This window comes from Drosophila serrata, unplaced genomic scaffold (assembly GCF_035046125.1).
Source record: "Drosophila serrata isolate PLE 108 unplaced genomic scaffold, ASM3504612v1 contig_240, whole genome shotgun sequence".
Taxonomy (NCBI): Eukaryota; Metazoa; Arthropoda; class Insecta; order Diptera; family Drosophilidae; genus Drosophila; species Drosophila serrata.
This window is the reverse complement of record NW_028257138.1, coordinates 226-18,123: the sequence shown is the minus strand read 5'-3', so window position 1 is coordinate 18,123 and position 17,898 is coordinate 226. Positions and strand designations below refer to the sequence as shown.

Here is a 17,898-nt window from a genome sequence, read left to right as displayed (position 1 = left end):
TTATATATTGATTATAAATGATTTTATGTACTGTTTTTAACCTCCTTTGCCTCTCTCTTGAATGGGATTATAATTTCAGTCAGAAGTTTGCAACGCAATGAAGGAGAAATAAAAAAAACATATATCTTCTTGATCAGGACCAACAGTCTGAAGGACGACTATATCTCATGTAGCCCCCATAGGAATGATCGAGAAATTAATACAATTAAAAATTATAACTTTTTCAGTTTTCAACAGATTTTCATCAAATTTAAAATATAGCCCTTTTTTATTATTCTAGAATTTTGATTTTTGTTATATGAAAATCGGACGACTATATTTTACTTAAAATTGAATTTAACTGCTGAAAAAACAAGTTGGATAAAGACTCGGAATTGAAGCTTGTCTATATTCTCAAGCGACATCTGGTGGCTTCACCTTTTCTAAGCTAATAACCTTTTTATTTTTAGATTTTTACAGCATTTCAATCCAAGTTAACAACCTTTTGGTTTTTGATTTGAAAATGAGGTTACCAGACTTCCGAAAAACTGCTTACTGGAATTGGGATCTGCTTAGAGGAATTTGTTACTGCATTACCGACGATAATTTTACATGTAATTTTTATATACACGTGTAAAATGTAAATACCAGTTTCGTATTCCAGAGTGACCAAAACAAAAATATGAAGATATATTAAATTTGGACAAACAAAGTAGCGGCCAAAAACCTATAAATACGAGTGCAATCGCGCACAAAGAGAGAAATACAAAAAAATCACTTCGGCCGGTCCACGATCCTTTGATCCGGCGTGAGTGTTTTTTTAAATAAAACGTAAACATAAATAAATAAAAGCAAAACCTCGCGAAAAACGGACTTCCCACAGTTCTGGTGTTGCATAAAATAATAATAATTTTACCTTTTCTAGTTCGCCGCCAATTGTGTCCGTTTGTTGTTGCACTCTTGCAGTCCGCGTATGTGTGTGTTGTTTCCGTGAGTGTGAGTGAGACGGGTCATTAATCCGCCGCTGTTCTTTTTGGTAAATTGCACAAGTGTAACGGTTTTCAAGAAACGCAACAACTAAAGCATGTAAATTGTTTGTAACCAGAAGCGCGAGAAAACAAAAAACGAAAGAAGCGCAGTTCATTCAAACTGCGAAAGCAGCAACAAAAGCAACAACAACAACAACTGCAACAGTGCACACGAAATAAATTGCCATAAATTATTCTGCTATAAGGTTTTGCGTGATGAAAGAAAAACAGTGCCGTGGCCAATGAAAAGCGCCCAAAAGGAAATAGTGGAAAATGTTGTGTGTATATAACAGTGATTTGTGAAAATTAACATAGAGCTGGAGCGAAATCCCATGAAAAACCAGGAAAAACAGTGGAAGCAGCCGCAACAAAAAAAGAGTAGTTCGAGAAAAAAGAAGTGGAGGATGGAAAAAACTAAAACGCTTGCTGCTGCACTTACACACACACACACAGCTATCAGTGAGCCACCCTCTTGCGTCCTTTTCCCCGCCAGGTTCCTCACTTGGAAGTCGCCATCTCGCTCTAGCACCCGCTGAGATCTGTTTCAGCAGAAACCTGACATGCGCTCTCTCCCGGCTCTCTCGAAAACACAGTGCAATTCTTGTGCCCTTTTCCTTTTCCTCCTTCCATGAGTCACGAATAAGGCGAGCGGGGGCGAAACGGTGTAAAATAAAAGGAATTTGGGAAAAAAAAGTGGTGACAGTGCAAACAACAGCGACAATTTAGCAAACTTGGCGAAATTCAAAGGCAAAGTGCAATGTGCTAATTGCCAGAATAAAAGGCGTTATTTGTTTGTTCCTTTTGGCCCGCGATTCTTATTCGTTTCGTTTTTGTTTTTCCGCCCTACCCCCGTTCGCCCGATTACGTGTGTGTGTGAGTGGAATTTTTAACTAAACAGCCGCTGCCTTTTGTTGCTGCGGGGGCGGGTAAACAAATTAAATAATTTGTTTATAAAACTGTGTCAGAGCAAGAGTCATTCATATGTTCCGTTCAACCCGCTCCCCTGTGTGAGGTAGGTGCGTTTTTTGACAGTCGAGCTTCCTTAGAGAGAACCATTCGTTATCTGCTGTTTGTTCTATTTATAAACGCGCTTATCTGGTGTCAGAATTTGAATATAAACTGGGATTTGCCGAGACAACTTTTTGTTGAATTGCAGATATTTTATATTTTGCTATAATTCATCTTAGGGAAGCTTTGCTGTTGCTTAGTTGCTGGCCGGTTAATCAAAGTAAAGTCAGCGTAATAAATTCCCATTCTTCTCTCTTTTTTCTCTGTCGCCGCCTATCTGGGTCCACTCCAGTTCCTTGTATCTTTCGTCTATCTGCCAACACATTCGCCCTTGTGGTTTTATCAAAGACTTGTTATAATTAGAAAATGCTTCAGTTTTTTTTTGTCATTTGTCGCATATTTCCATCACTGGAAAAAATCGATAGTGAAAGAGGTGTTGGAGGGTGAGAGAGGGGTGTGTGTGTGGCGGTCATCGTTTTTTGAGTGGTGGGTGACACATCCCATAAAGTCCATGTGCCGTTCCTTATTCCTCATTCTCTTTCATCATTCATTCAATCGCGGACAGGCTACGCACACCCACACACTCAATAAAAACGTGTGCGTGAGCCTGACACTGACACTGACCACAGGTAAAGAGAGAGAAAGAGAGAGAGAGAGAGAGCGGCGCCACTCACCTTTTTGGGTCTCCCTCTCTCAATTTTTCTCTCCTTTGCCTTCCTTTTGCCGGTCTTTTCTGTTTACAATTTTATTTGTTTTGGTGAGCAGCAGGCAAAAAGCAACCCCCGAAAAAGGAAACACCATTTGGCGGCAGGCCCAATTTCCAATTTTCATTTTTCCCAATTATACCATTTCCCACACACATCATTCCGAGACCGAGACCTTAAAAAAACATAATTGGAATACATTAGAAGAGTTTTCCGGCTAAAAAGTTATACAATTTTTTTTACTTTATTATTATTTTACTTAATTAAGTGTAATTAAAACTCATTAAAATACCCCATTACATTAGATAAATTGTGAACTTTAAGAAGAATTTGAATTATTTTAAACATGTTTTGAAACTGTTTATGTCGGTTATATTTACTTAAACTTAATCTTCGCAATCCTGACCTTTCCCAAGTATTATTTCCTAGAACTCTAACTGTGACCTATATATTTTAAAGGTTGTTTTTTTCCAAGAAGTCTTAGGCAATAAAACCATTTTATGTTCCGAATTGAAAATCTTCAGAATATATTTCTGGGAACTTTTAAATAATTACTTTAACAAATAAACCACTTTAGTCAATTCTAGAATCATCGCAAATGTTTTAAAACATTAAAATACATTTCAAATGCCGAATTGCATAAACAACTATTATTTAAATAAATATTTTAAAGGGTTAAAATTCTAAGTAAGCATTTGAAAAACATTCTTGTAGTATTTGAGTATCTTTTAACCCCGTAAGTAATCGATTGTTAGAATACAAGACATTATCCTTTGACTATTTTATTCAAATTAAGTTCTGTAAATGAAGTAATACTCAAATGAAACTTGAAACTCTTGGGAACGCTAGAAATGACTTTAGCTTATTTACATAACTTAGAAAGACAAAGTAGATAGAAATGTCCTTTAATTTTACGGACTCGAACAGAGGTTCCCCCTATTCCCTTTTATGTTTTTTTAATGGATCCCAGAGGATGAGGACGCACCCTGGCGGCTCCTAGCTCTATGAATACAACATAATCAGACAGTTTTTTCTCTATATATCCAGCTCTCGCCTGAAATACGGCAAAAGGGGTTGCTGCCTTTGTGGCTGTTGTTATTATCGCTGTTGTTGCCGCTGTCTTAGTTGTTGTTGAAGTACTTTTTTAGCTGTTACTAGTTGTCTAGTGGTGTTTGTCGGCCTGGAAAATGCACTCAAGCGTTTGGGCCCCGAGCTCCTCTTCAGTTTTGTGTTTCCATTCCCTCCCCAATGACTGCGTTTATTTTTTTATTACTTACTACACTGGGCCGTCTGACAAGTTTCAGGTTTTTGTAGTGTTTCCCCCGATTGGCAGCGACATGCACTTGGCATCGGCAGTTGGAAAAACTCCATCGAGGTCGCGACTGCACTGCAAAAGTGGCCATCCATCGGCCGTGGAAATCTAGATGTCTCAAAGTTCTGTTCTTTTTCTGCCACAAAACGGAGGCGTCTCCGTTGGTTGTTACAGTTGAATTTGTTTAGCGTCAGATTGGGGCTAATTGAAGGAAAAGTTGGTATAGAGGCCTGGGTGATGTGTTCTCATTTATTTATACATTTAAACCATACAACAATTTGATCATATACTTGGGAGCATATTGGTCTATAAGTACAGAAGCATGTATCCATGAGATGCTTTTAAGAGATAGAGATACGGATACACATAATTCTAGTTCACACTGAGATACTTTTATAGGTACAAGTTTATGGCCAGAAAAGCATTTTCTGGAATGGTTCTTAAAAGAAAACCATTAAGATATAGAACTATAACATTTAAAGCCTGTACTTTACCACTAGTTTTTCATTAAACAAATGTGTGTGAACTATTTAGCAATACAGAAATTTGTAAAATTTATATTTTACTCAAATAAGGATATATTTTCTAAATATCTTTTTAGTAAATCTAAACCTAAGTAATCATATATCTTATAAATTCTTCAGCTCTAAATTTTAAACTATAAAATTGAGTTCAAGAATGGAATGTTAACTTCGTTTCCTTTCTCACTAATTGTTAATTTCATTTTTTAATGTGCCAATGAGTGTACAAGTGCCCTATAAAGATGTGTCTGTCTCGATTTGGTAGGCCCAAAGAAAGGTTAAAGACCGGGTTGTGTGTCAAATTGATTTGGTTGCGCTCCATTAGCTAATGTTTTTCACACGCTGTCGGGGGGAGGGGTTCCAACCAGATGCCTTCTTGCATCCCGAGACCCTCGTCGGGGCCATATCTGGTGTGTGGCATCTGTGATAAGCGAAACACAATGCAATCAACCGCTTGATTTCCACACGAAAGATCGTCGGAGCTGGGAGGAACCAGCACAGAACACAACTCCCGACTCTTTCTCCTCCGATCTCTGCCCTTTTGAGTGGTTAATTTAAGTTGCTCGCCGCTCGTCAGGCGACGCCCACAAAGAATTTCGGAGCCTAATTAGTCCGGAGATCGTCTGGCCATTTATCAATTAGCACACAACTAACTAATGGAGCAACCAGAGGGGCAGTTCTACGAACCTTGAGCGACAGCGTGCGTGCCCCTCGAATCGATTTAATTTGAAACATGTCGAATATCAATTCAATTGAACCCGTTTAGCAATTTGGCATGCAAATTTGCTCTCAACGAATGATATACTGGGTAGTTTTACAGCCATGACATAATCCCAGTTAACAAAATATGGGAGTCACAGTCAGCCGCAGGCATGATCTAATGGAGCAATCAATGCAATTTCAAATATGATTTCATTGCGGAGCTCGGGGCCTAGTTTCACATTTTATAAATCCCCTCCCATTGTTAATAATTAGACAATTTTTCAACTCGATCGTTTGTGTTTCCCATGGAGCAAAGTTTCCCCCCATACTGATCCCTTTTTGTTTCCCCCCTGGGTTTTCTATTTCCAAGCGATGACGTTGTCAAACTTGTTTTATTCTCCAGAACTGCTCTGGACACATTATTCTCTCTCTCTTTTTTTTTTTATCAACGTTTATTGTTTTGTGACTTTTGCGGTTGCCGTTTATTGCCTTTTTCAACTGTCGCTTAATTGACTTGGTTGTGTCTCGCATAATTCTCCTCCTCCCCCACCAGCAGCACCACCTCTTCTGGGTGAAACCCCCATCAGCGAGCCCTGTGAGAACTGGGGACACCTACACACAAAATAACCATACAGAATTCCGCATTGTTGGCGTTATCTCAAGGGCCTTTTCTTCATATCGCCAAGTTCGAATGGGACTTTGAGTGGCATTGGATCATAAAGCTGAGAAATTGTTGTTATTGTTATGCTTTAAAGATAAAAGAGTGATCGCTTTGAAATTATGTATTTCTTGGGTACAGGGGTCTAATTGGCAAATATCGATAAATTTGTGTACTTTTTGTATATATGAACATATATTTACTTTACGTTTTTGCCACTTTATTTTGTTTGGTGGAAAAATTTCAATTCTTTTCTTTAGGGTTTTATGTTTTCTTGGCTAAATATTTGATTTTAGGAAACAGGGTCTAATTGGTTGGAATTTGTATATTGGGTAGGTTTTTAAAGATATATCCCAAAATGGTTTTGTTACAACGATCTTTATATGCAAATGTTGTTTTATGATCCACGTGAGTTCCCCTAAAATCTGTTTATTAATTTAGTTAAACTATATTCCACGTTTTTGCGATATTTTCATGCGCTAAACGGTATTCCATACATGGAAAAATGGAACGACTTTAGATTTAAAAGTATTAAAGAGTTTTGCTACATCTAAAATAGGTCTAAAGGCGTATTCTTTCTAGAATACTTCTGCTATTTCAATCCTTAAACATTCTTCGGTGATTTTGCTGAAAGATTTAATTCTTCAAGGGGAATTTCGCTTGGCAGTTCTAGCACAAGAAGTCTGTCGGTCTAGAGTCTAGACCCTAAAGTCTAGACGCATTCCGTTTGCATTGAATCCCTTAGACTGCAGCCAAGTAGTTTTATTGCCACAAGCCCTTGGCCTTCAACTCTTGTGTGTTGTGTGTGTATTTTTGCTTTGGCCGGCACCGCATTTGTTTTATTTTTACTGTCACAACAGCTGCTGCTGCTGCTGCTAATTTGAAACAACGCTCAGTTTGAGGGCAATGCGAGCTACTATCGGTCGACTGTCGTTTGTTGTCTCTCTTCGATTTCGTTTTCATTCGCTATTTTTCGTTCAATTTGCGTAGCTAATTTGCAAGTTTAATTCCGAGTGGCTTTGTTCAAATTAAGACTAAATGTGGAACTGCCGCGTCTTACACGCCGGAAGGGAGGAATCGTAAATCAGCTGAAAATATACAAAAAAGTAGAAGGTCTCTCCCCCTCGATTAGATCAGCGTCAGGTTTCGGATTGGATTCGGGCTCACGGGTTCAGGTTCCGTTGTTCAGGTATACAGATAAAAATAAATAGATTGATCGTATAATTCTTACTTAAACGTAATACCTACCAATTAAAAAATAAGTATGGGAGAACATACATATATGTATGTATATCTATTAGTATTAGCTCATATCATCAGGTAATAGTAGAAAGTAATAAATTGCTTTTAGGTTTAAAAGATAAAAAAATTCAGACTTAGTTCTTTATTGCTATATAGTTTGTAGCTTGGTTTTAAAAATTGTTTTTTTATTTATAGATTTCAAAACTCAAGTGGTTTTTGTAATTTAATCAAAGCAATACATATTTTTATGGGTCTGTACAATACAACTAAAATGTACTTTTAAATATTGCTTATATAGGCTATAAAAGAAATATTTTAAATGTAAGAATAGTTAATATATTATATAGAGAGTCATGATATTTAAAGTGTACACTGGGCCTTAGCAAACATACTTAAATAATGTATTATTATAAATGGTAGAAATCACTAGGGTTTAACAAACCTTAGTTAATATATTATATAAATAAGAAAATAAGAGAAGTTAGGTTTCAGCAGATACTTTTTCTAAGATATTCACAGTTTAAATTTGCTATTTAATAGAGAAAAAATCCAAAAATCCCACTGCAAACCCAAGAAATAAGCGTTATTACTCATTTCAATACCATACATATTTTCCCCTATAGTATCCGGTCCCACAAGCAATCAAATATTTCATTTTTGTAGAAGAAACCCTCGAGAGTAGCACAGTTTCGTAAGCGCTGTGAGACTTATCAAGGCATGGGCGCAATCAAAAACATTGCCCTGCTTATCTGCTGATAAGCAAACCGACTCACGCACATAGAGGAAAGGTAACAAAAACGCCAGAAAAGCCGAAAAAACAACCGTTTTTTCATTCGTATCGTTTGATAACTCTTATTTTTTTATTATTCAAAGGCCGTCAGCAGTCTGTCAACCTGTTTGCCGCGTTCTGTGAGTTACCGGTGCAGTTTGGCAGCCACTGTTTAGCAATCTGATCACGCCCCCCCGAACACCCCATTTCGGTTCGCCCCCCCATTTATGAGATTCCAAATTTAGTCGCTTTGTTGGCATTTATGGAACGATTTACTTTACTTCACGCTCCATACAGTTGTACAGTTAGCGTTTGTTTATGCGCCGCCGGCGGCAGCAGCAGCTGATAAAAGCCTCGAGTCGCTGGATCCCACGCGGCAATCGAGCCGGTGCCGATATACCCAATAATAATTCAATTTAGCAGCGATAATTGGCCATCGAGTCGAAGCGGAAAGCCAAAACGATCAAGCACCTCTCCTACGAAAACAGATACGGGCAAAAAACTAGCAGTGCGAATTTGTAAATTAGGTTATTTTATTGGAGAAATTTATTTAACAAGGATTTTGGGTTATTTTTATGCATTTTTAGTGAGTTACTGAACCTTTAATGCTTGATATTCTCCGTGTTAACTTCATTTTATTTTATATTGAGACCTAAGAGTATTATTTATTGTCTATACAAGTCAAGAGGTTTTATTTATATTATTATTAAAAAGGAAAAGGGGGTTTTTCCATCTTTAAGAATGGTTTTAAATAAAAGATATCAAAGGTATTATTAATAAATTTCACTGCTATAATTTTGACCGCGCCTGTAATTGGCAATAGAGGAAGAGAATTGCAGAACGCGATAGAAGAATCAAGTCACAATAACGGGTCAAAAGCAATAACAATTCTACATCTTCATCTCGTTTCTTTTATGGCTTTTGGCCACTCTCTCTCTCTCTACCTGTGGCACCTCTCTCTGTCTAACAAAAACTGTTTTCTTTTTCTTCCTTTTTATTTCCGGTGTGAAAACTTTGCGCATGCGTATTCTCTTCTAACAGGAAAAAACCGGTCGCTCTCTCTCTTGCTATCTCCACACCTCTCTTTGCGGTTTTTGTTGACATTTTGCTGCACTTCCCACACATGCAAACATAAACGCACACACACACACACAGCTGTTGTTTTTTGTCTTTGCGGTTGTTAGTTTCCGTTGTCTTTTCATTCATTATTGGTATTGCTTTTCGAACTCGAAGAAAAGAAACTTAGCCGAGACACAGTGACTGCCAAACTGGGCTCAATTATCAGCAATTGTGTTTCCATTTTATTTCTTGACGCTCATTGTTTTCCGCTTAATTTGCCAATGACCTACTGGCGCAGAATGAGAACGCAGCGATAAGGCAAAGGAAATGCCTCTCACATCTTCCTTCACCCCCTTTTATGTGCATTTATTTCACCCACAAAATATGCAAATAAGCAAAAGGTGCCTTAGGCTGACTTCGAACTGGAACTTTTTCTGGATAGCCTGAAAGTAGGCAACGAAAGAGAAGAGCGCGTAAATTCGAAATAAGTATTAATGGGAAATTAGTGTGATTTTTGTGAGGGAAAGCTTAAACTATAAATTAATTATAATATTAAAAACAAATATATTTAAAAATATTATATAATTATTGCTCTTTTTGTGTTGTGTGCTGCTTCTACTTCTAAATAACAAATTACAAGTATATAAAATGACTTTTCAAAGATTCTGTGATGTTTTCAAATAAATCAAAGACAAGATAGTGTGCCAAATTATAATAAAAATAATAAGCAATAAAAAAAACCATAAATTTTACACTTAAACAAAAAAATATGAATTTCTCTCACATATCAAGTGATACCATTATTTGTTTTCATATTTTTTTTTCTTGCAGTTAAAAGAAGTATTAAAGTTTAGCAAATATGTTGCTAGCCCAATTCTAGATAGCTAAGAAGATTAGGATTAAGTTGTGGAGAGTGCAATCCAAGGGCCTGTAACCTATACAGCCACCTGTCGCCGGTCCTAGAAGAATCCAATCCTCCGTACTTCGTACACCGTACTCCGTACTCCGTCCTCCATCCTCACCGCCGCGCGCCACAAAATCAGCCAAGACGGCGTCCCCCCGCAGTTACGTCCGCTCACGCTCCACCCCGCAGTCGCCACATTCCCCGCAGGCGGCACTCCTCGGCGGCGGCAGATCCCATCACGGTCATCACGGTCACCATCATCACCATTCCCCGTCGCCATCACCATCGTCGCCCTCGCCATCGTGCCCCACGCTGCAGCTGCAGCCGCGCCTCCATCATTCGGAGCAGCAGCTGTGCCAGCGTCGCCGGATCTATGCATCCACGGGGAGTGCCGCCAACATCATGATGGATCGCGAATCCCTTAGCGAATGGGCTAAGGACAAGCCGCTCAGCATCCTGCAGCTGGATCCGGCGGATCGTGCCGTTCTACGGATAGCAGGTGAGTTTTATACATTTTACATAATTTTTATAATCATAAATAAGGACTTTTAGAAGCTATATAAAAAAAGCTATGGTGGTGGCTAGGATATTAAGGAAATTGTACATTTTATCCTTTTGGATATTTCAAAAGTAATAATTATTAGACGTTTGAATATAATTAAAAGACAGTTTACAAGTAAGCATTATAATTATAAAGGATTTCTTGCATAGATTAAAGAAGTTGGTCAAAAGGTTACACCAATCATAAAATTATACAGTTTAATACAATAACTAATTTATTTAAAGAACAAAAGCCTTTTTTTATAAATATTGCATTTATTTCAACATCATTGGAATTTGTAAAATAGTCTTAAATATATAAGTTGTTTTAACGTATATAGGTGTAGCGTGGCTGTAACTTTTTCTATTCAAACTCCTTGAAAAGCATAAACATGTCTTAGTATATTATTCATTTTTAAGCTAATACCTTTCCGAGAGTTTTAATGATTCTTTGGAAAACAACAAATTAGAAATTGCAAAGCAATTTCCTCCTATCCAAGCCACCCCACTGTAGTAGGGCAATTGAGGTAATCCCACCGACTGATAGCTCCATTCAAAAGGGCAATATGTTGAGCAAATATTTGGCCAACCCACTCGCACCAGTGGCACTCTTCCCTCCCCCGGGATGCACCACCCCCCCCCATCACCCACCCCATCCATAAAGAGCACCGCTCGGCGGTTCATTGCACTTGGGGGCTTACACAGCAATGTCCACAAAACTGTATGCTCCCAGCTGCTCTGGTGCGGCATTATTATGCGCTAATTCCGCACTAACGGTGGCAGCCTCCGCCCATGAACCCCGTCTCCCATATAGCCCATTTATACTATATATATATCCCGTCTCTGTGCCAGCTTTGCCGTTTTGTCTGTCAGTCACTTGTGTGCAATTCTATTTCTGTTCCGCCAACGGAGTTTTTGTCGGCCCACAGAACTATGTGCATATTGCGACGTACAACTGCAAAAATCGAAATTTATGTCGTCGTTTTGCAGCCTCGAGGGCATTGTTAGTCCCGCACAACAACAATAACAACAAAAAACATTGAACAAAAAGGCTAAAACACACACACACACATTGAAATGGAGTCTATTGAATACTTGTCGCATTGTGCCCAGAGAGAATGTCTATTATAAAGTTCCTACGGCGAGGAGTTCACGGGATGTGGCCAACAACGTAAGGAATGAGATACTGTCAGATCAAAGGATGCACAAATAAATTACATTTTAGATCAGGGGAGGAATATATAACATTTGCTGGATCAATGGATTTAGATTAGAGAAATCACTTAAGTTTTAACAACTTTTAATTTGATTTTAATGGGTGCCTCAGTTTTGGATCACTTACTAACGTAAGGCCTTACTTTGAAACCTTTTAAAATGACACTCAATGACGTATTATTTATAAAATATTTATTAGAGCCTGTCAAACTTCTTATTGTGTATGAAAAAGTTCCTTTTGAGAGTTTGCAGAAGTATAAATCCAAAATCGATGGTTTGTTATGGAAAGTATTGCTTTCTAAGCCTTATAAAAACAAAAGTTACACTTCGATTCGGTGTTTTTCTCTAATATACCATCTTACTAAAGATTTTAAGGATGCTTTAGCCTTAGTCTTTTGGTTTCCTTGCTTTTTGTCAATAAAACTTTGAACTTTAAAGTTTAAACAATAAGGTTTGATTCCGAAAAGGGTACTGTATATCGTTTTCTAATTCAAACAATATGTTTTAAAGTTCTATTAAACTAAACCTCAAGAATTCTATTACCGGAAAACCCTCTGATCTCGTTTTTAAATACACAAGATTTCACACTGACAATACACACAATGCGTCACTCTCCACCTTCTCCTCCTCATTCTCAACGCGATTCAGTTGTAATTACTTTCAATTGAAATTGATTCAATAAGAGAAACGCCCAAGATCTTGTCAATGAAACTGAAAACAAAACTCGTTTTACCTTAACGAGCCGAATAAATATGTGTTTATATATACTCGTACGAATATTTATAAATTGAGATTGATGTCTGGGATTAAGTAAGGCCCCCGACAGTGTGTGAGAGAGGGAAATGGAGTGGGAGACACCTCCACAATCCGTGGAGTCCAAGTCCATGTTCCCATTCCTCAGTCAAATCCAAGCCCAAAACCGACTCCAAGTTGATTTCACATGCGAAATGAAAAGTTTACTTGTTTTTTATCCCCCATTTGCCGAGTTTTAATTAGCCCTGAGCCAGTTAGCCCACACACAATTTGGCCAAACTGCATGTAACGGAAAAGCTTGCCCAGAAAACAGCAGCAACAATAGTAAGCCAACTCTGCAATACAAAAAAGAAAAAAGTATTTGAAAATGGAGGAAAAAACTCACAGTTCGCAACTAGCTAATGAACAAGCAAAGATGACGCCCCCGCGGATCGATTAGATGAATCGTAATGGTTGCCATTGAATCCCCATGTGAAAGACGTGTTAATGCCTCGATTAAATAATATTTGCTTACGGTTTTCTATTATTTACAATTGTTTTGTGGATATTTTTAAACCCGATTCTCCCGCTGTTTTTCTGACGTTTTTCTCACTCTTTTTTTTTATTCGGCTACGCCTGCGCAAAGTGAACCAATTTTGGTCTTTGAATTCGAATATATAGTGAATCGATCGAGTCTGAGTCTTTTGGGTGTTTGCTATGTGTGGGCGTAAGGCTGTTTTTTTTTTTTGCTTTTGGCCAAGTTATAATACTCTCATCGAACCATTTTCGATTTCGATTTTGGATTATTTTGACAGCATTCGACAGCATTTATTTTTAGACAAGTGTTATCATCGCACGGCCTGTCGCATTACCATTAATCGACGCAGTTTTCAAGTGCTCTGGCATTATCGTTATCGTTATCGAAGTTTTCCGTAACCTGTCAAGGCTTGGCCCAAAATCGCTCATCGAAAAAGAAACTATGTGTGTGCGGGCAGGCGCCAAGCCCCAGTTAGCTTCCAATCCCTGTATCGCATCGCCTAGGTTTCATTAATAAATCTATGCGAGTGTGTCGTAAGTTCTGTTTCGGTTTCTGTTTCTGTTTCTGTGACTCGAGTTTATCGTTTAGATATTCGAGGCACACTCGTTCACACATTCACGTACACACGATCGGTTTTAATGGGAGACTAAGCCCGGCAACTGCTGACACCGGAAGTACAGTTGCCACAAGGAAGTCGCGTGCGACAGAGTTGTATATTAATTGAAGATGTAATTAGATCGGGAAAACCATCTTTAAAAGGCGAATAAGAACAGTATTCAGGGTATAAGTAATATTTTAAAAAGTAATATATAAATTTATAGACTTGTTTTAAATTTTAAAGTCTTATCTTGCTAGTTTTTGTGGCTCTATGAGTCAGAGTACCTCACCCTTAAAAATACTATATTTACGTCAAATATAGATACATTTCTGGCCACAATAACCCCAATAAGAAGTTGCCTTTTAGTGTCTGTAATTTTATCACTTGCATTGGTTGCTTTTATTTTCGGCATTGTGCGTTGTATCTGGAAGATACAGATACGTCTAGCGACATAACACGATGTTGTTAATTGAAAACTGATAACTGTTTCACTGTTTCAGCCTGCTGTTTGCTTCTGCTTCTGTTTCCTTTGCAGCCATTCGTATTTCGGCGATGTATTCTCCTTTGGCTTTTTTGGTTTTTTAATTGTCGTTATGTATATTCGTATCTCCATATCGCGTATCTGCAGCTGTGTATCCGTATCTGTATCTGAATGGGGTGTGCCTGTGAGTGTGTGTGTGTGTAGATATCTTTAATTAGTTTTCAATTCAATTTGCATTTCTCGTTCGCCGTTAGCTTGCTTCCCCTCGTTGCTATCTTTATGTCTTTATTTTGGTGCCCTCCCATTTGCGACTGCTTTCGGTAATTATTGGTCCTAAGTTATGACATTTTTAAGTGTTCTGGAATCGAATGACTAAAGCTAGTGAAACATCTGGATATATTGATATGATGATTGGATGTTTTATCGGGTTTTTTATTTTATTTTTTACCCCCAACAGTGGTTGTTGAGTTTTTTATGTGCAGCAAAACACAAGCTTCCTATTGAGTTCCTCCTCTCTTGATTACTATCATGTTTAAGTCTGTGATTTTAAATGATTTTGAAATTTGTTAATAACCGGTTGAAGGGGTGAACGTTTTAGACTTAATTTGGATATTTTGAGAGGTATTATAAATATAAATTAAAAATATTTCAAAGAGTATTTGTTTATTTTGCTTGTAAAGTCCGGATAAATCAATAAATGAATTGAAAACATTTAAACATACTCAGAAACATCTATATAACTTACTAATAAAACCACAAGGCAGTGTTAAACTTATGAAATCATATGCTAATCTTTTAAATGGAATCTTTTATAATGGAATTATGAATTATAACCCCAATAACTAATACAAATTACTTAATTATTCAAGAGCTCTTATCAAGTGATTACTTTATAAAACAATTACCAATGATGACACTTGAAAAATAAACCCTAGAAACTGATACCTTCTCTAAAATAATTACCAAATATGCGGCTGTAATTGGAGAATAAAAAAGGTATATTTTGGGTGGTGCTTTAAAAGCTATTAATAGAGTACAATAAATAATTACCGAAAATCCGACTGATATTTGAGAATATAATTTGGACAGTCAACGTCAAATAAAGACTTTGGTTTCCCCATCTGTCGGTGGCAGGTGACATTCGTGAATTACATTCACACGCAAATGCAGTAAATATATCTCGTATCTAACACGGCCCCAAGGCTACCAAACCATATGGCCATATGGCACCTTTCCCAGACAATTGTCTCCCACTCCAGCAAAAGCAGCAGCAGCAGGTCCCTCGTTCTCCATTATACATTTATGCGTACTATATAGTACCTCCCCCGACAAACATCCACAAAAACTCTTCTGACTCATTAAGATAAGCAATTTCGTGTGTCAATTTGTCAACTCCAAAAGAGAAACAAAACGCAATTCTCTGGCAGCAGAGCGTCTTTTGGGATCAAAGCAAAAGGACCGCCCCGCTTGGCGCACTTGAATATAAATATAAAAATCTATATAAAATCTACGCACACATACGTACCAAATTATTTGTACACAAATATTTAATTACGCTACTAATTGCCAGTGACGATCAACAGCAATGGAATGAAACACTCCGGCATGGCGAGGTCGAGATACTTTAACTTATGAGCGATATTGAAGGGGAGACGTACTGCCAGATACTCCCCCTGGCACACAGAGAGAAAATGTGATTGAGTGTGGCCTTTAAGATTTGCAATAATAAAGATGTTGTTTTTTGTTAAACTCGAGCAACATTTACATTGCGGTGTTGCACAGAATGTTTCTAGCAGCATTTGTCTTTATGTAAGCGTTGCGCAACATGTTTCTAGCTACATTTACCTTTATTTCTCAACATTTTTTTCTGCCTCTCGCCCTGTTTAATTTAAGTTTTTCATAAATTCGAACTTAATTCATTTCTTCTAATGACATACACAATTCTGTCGATTACACTAGACTATAGCTTTCCTAATTGTTTTATAACCTATAAATTTTGAATGTCTAAAGTTGGACAGAGAAAAATGCCTTCTTGAGCCCTTCAGTTAAAGATTCTACCAAATCCGAGTGATAATATTTGCAGCATAAGAGTCCAGTATTAAGTCACATTTCCTAGTGTTACCTATTTACCCTTAAAAACCGCCTTAAATAAATATAAAATATAAAACATTATCACATAAAATTTCTCTTTCTGTATACAGATGTTTTTTGTGCAATGTTTTTGCTAGATCGAGTGGCATTACTTTTTTGCTCTGTGGGAGTTTCATTCAAGGCGTTCCCGGTTTTGCGGCTTTCACAGAAATTGCAATGATCTCAGCTTCATCCAATATCACTTTATGGATATTTATGACCTGTTATATATATCACAGTCAGTATCTCTCTCTGCTTGTGTGGGTGGAGTGACCATGACGTCACTGTTGTTGCTGCTGCGAAACAAGTTGGCCTTTGTCAGCAGCAATCGAGCAATCATTTAAATGACATTACACGCAAATAAAAGTGAACAACAAGCGAATACGAATACGAATACGAATATGAATCTGAATCCCAGTATTCAACGCCCACAACTTGGTGTTGTAAACCTGTTTTTTTTGTCAGCGATTTTATATTTTATTTTTGGGGGATGGGTAATACGGGGTACTGTCTGTCGCCGTTGTCAGTGGGTCACCCGTATTCCACACACAGGCTGGGCCATGGCTCACCCTTGAGGTGAAGTGAACTTACACGAATATTCCATATACTCGCCATTGTTTTTCTTTCCGCCTTTGCTGTTTGCACAAATAGTGGAAACCGAAACTGAAACCGAACCCGAACCCGAAAGAGGGGAAAACGTAACTCTTTTTAAAGTTTATTTTTGGAAAGGGAAGTTTTGGAGGGAATAAATGTTGAAATATATGGAGGAAAGTCCACTTAACCGGCATTCCCAACCGACTTGTTTACTCTATGACTGTGTCTGTTGTGACTCTCAAATAAGTCGCGACAAATGCCACATTGACACACATATTTCTTCTCGCAATTTCGACAGTTGCAAAAAAAAAAAAAAAAATACAGAAGTAATGCCGGATAATGTCTCCATTCCCCCAAAAACCTTTCAGGCATTCATTACTCACATGAAACAGTTGCATTTGTCAGGCTTTTTGAGTGTTTACTGAAAAGATTTGCATTTTACAAAAAGAATGATGGATTTTATGAGTCATATGATAAACAATACCTTTAACAATTGTCTGAATAATAAGAGACATGTTCTTTACATGCAAAAATAAACTGTAAGCTCTAAAGAATTAATTTAATTTATTATATTCTTTTAGTGGTTTAATGAATTAACCTATTTTGTAGGATTAACATATGTATTTATTTATTGATACAAAACAAAAAGAACGTGTTAGGCTATTAAATTTCTTCAAAATCTGTTAGATTTTATTACTGAATATATAAATAGCAGAACTAAATTTATTCATTTATTCTAAGCCTAGTTTTTTCTTAGGAATTCAAAATACATTTTGTGCTTCTCACAGCTTAAATATTAAGTTTACTTAAAAGCAAGAAATAATGAAAGAATATCTATCTATTTTTCAACACACTTCTTAACATTTATCTTAATTTATGCTTTAAGTTAAGCACATGACGTTGTGCGAATAATTTTTTATTATTGCTCTCTGCCTTCTGTTCGATTGAAAATGCCAATTGCAATTTGCCGGCATTCCTTGGCAAAACGGGAAATTGTCTGCAGTCTGCAGTCTGGTGTCTGTCTCTCAGTCGCTTTTGTTTTATTTGCATTTTTTTGTTGAGTTGAGTTTTGTTTTTTGTATATTTTTTAATTTGAAACTTCAAGTTGAATGCAGGGAAACTGAAAACTGGGGGCGATGGGCGGCCGTTTAGTTGCCTTGAGACGGATGTTGGCTGTGACAGGC

The 17,898-nt window shown here is 37.4% G+C and overlaps 1 long non-coding RNA gene across 2 annotated transcripts; it reads left to right on the top strand.

Annotated features, from left to right (window-relative positions):
• Positions 1-700: 700 nt before the first annotated feature.
• Positions 701-10,180, top strand: LOC147643927 (uncharacterized). 2 transcript variants are annotated; one of them, XR_015271337.1, is made up of 3 exons: positions 701-787; positions 905-1,015; positions 9,814-10,180. It is a non-coding gene; the product is annotated as an uncharacterized LOC147643927 (long non-coding RNA). The 2 variants fall into 2 exon arrangements; XR_015271338.1 differs by having other exon boundaries at positions 738-810.
• Positions 10,181-17,898: the final 7,718 nt, after the last annotated feature.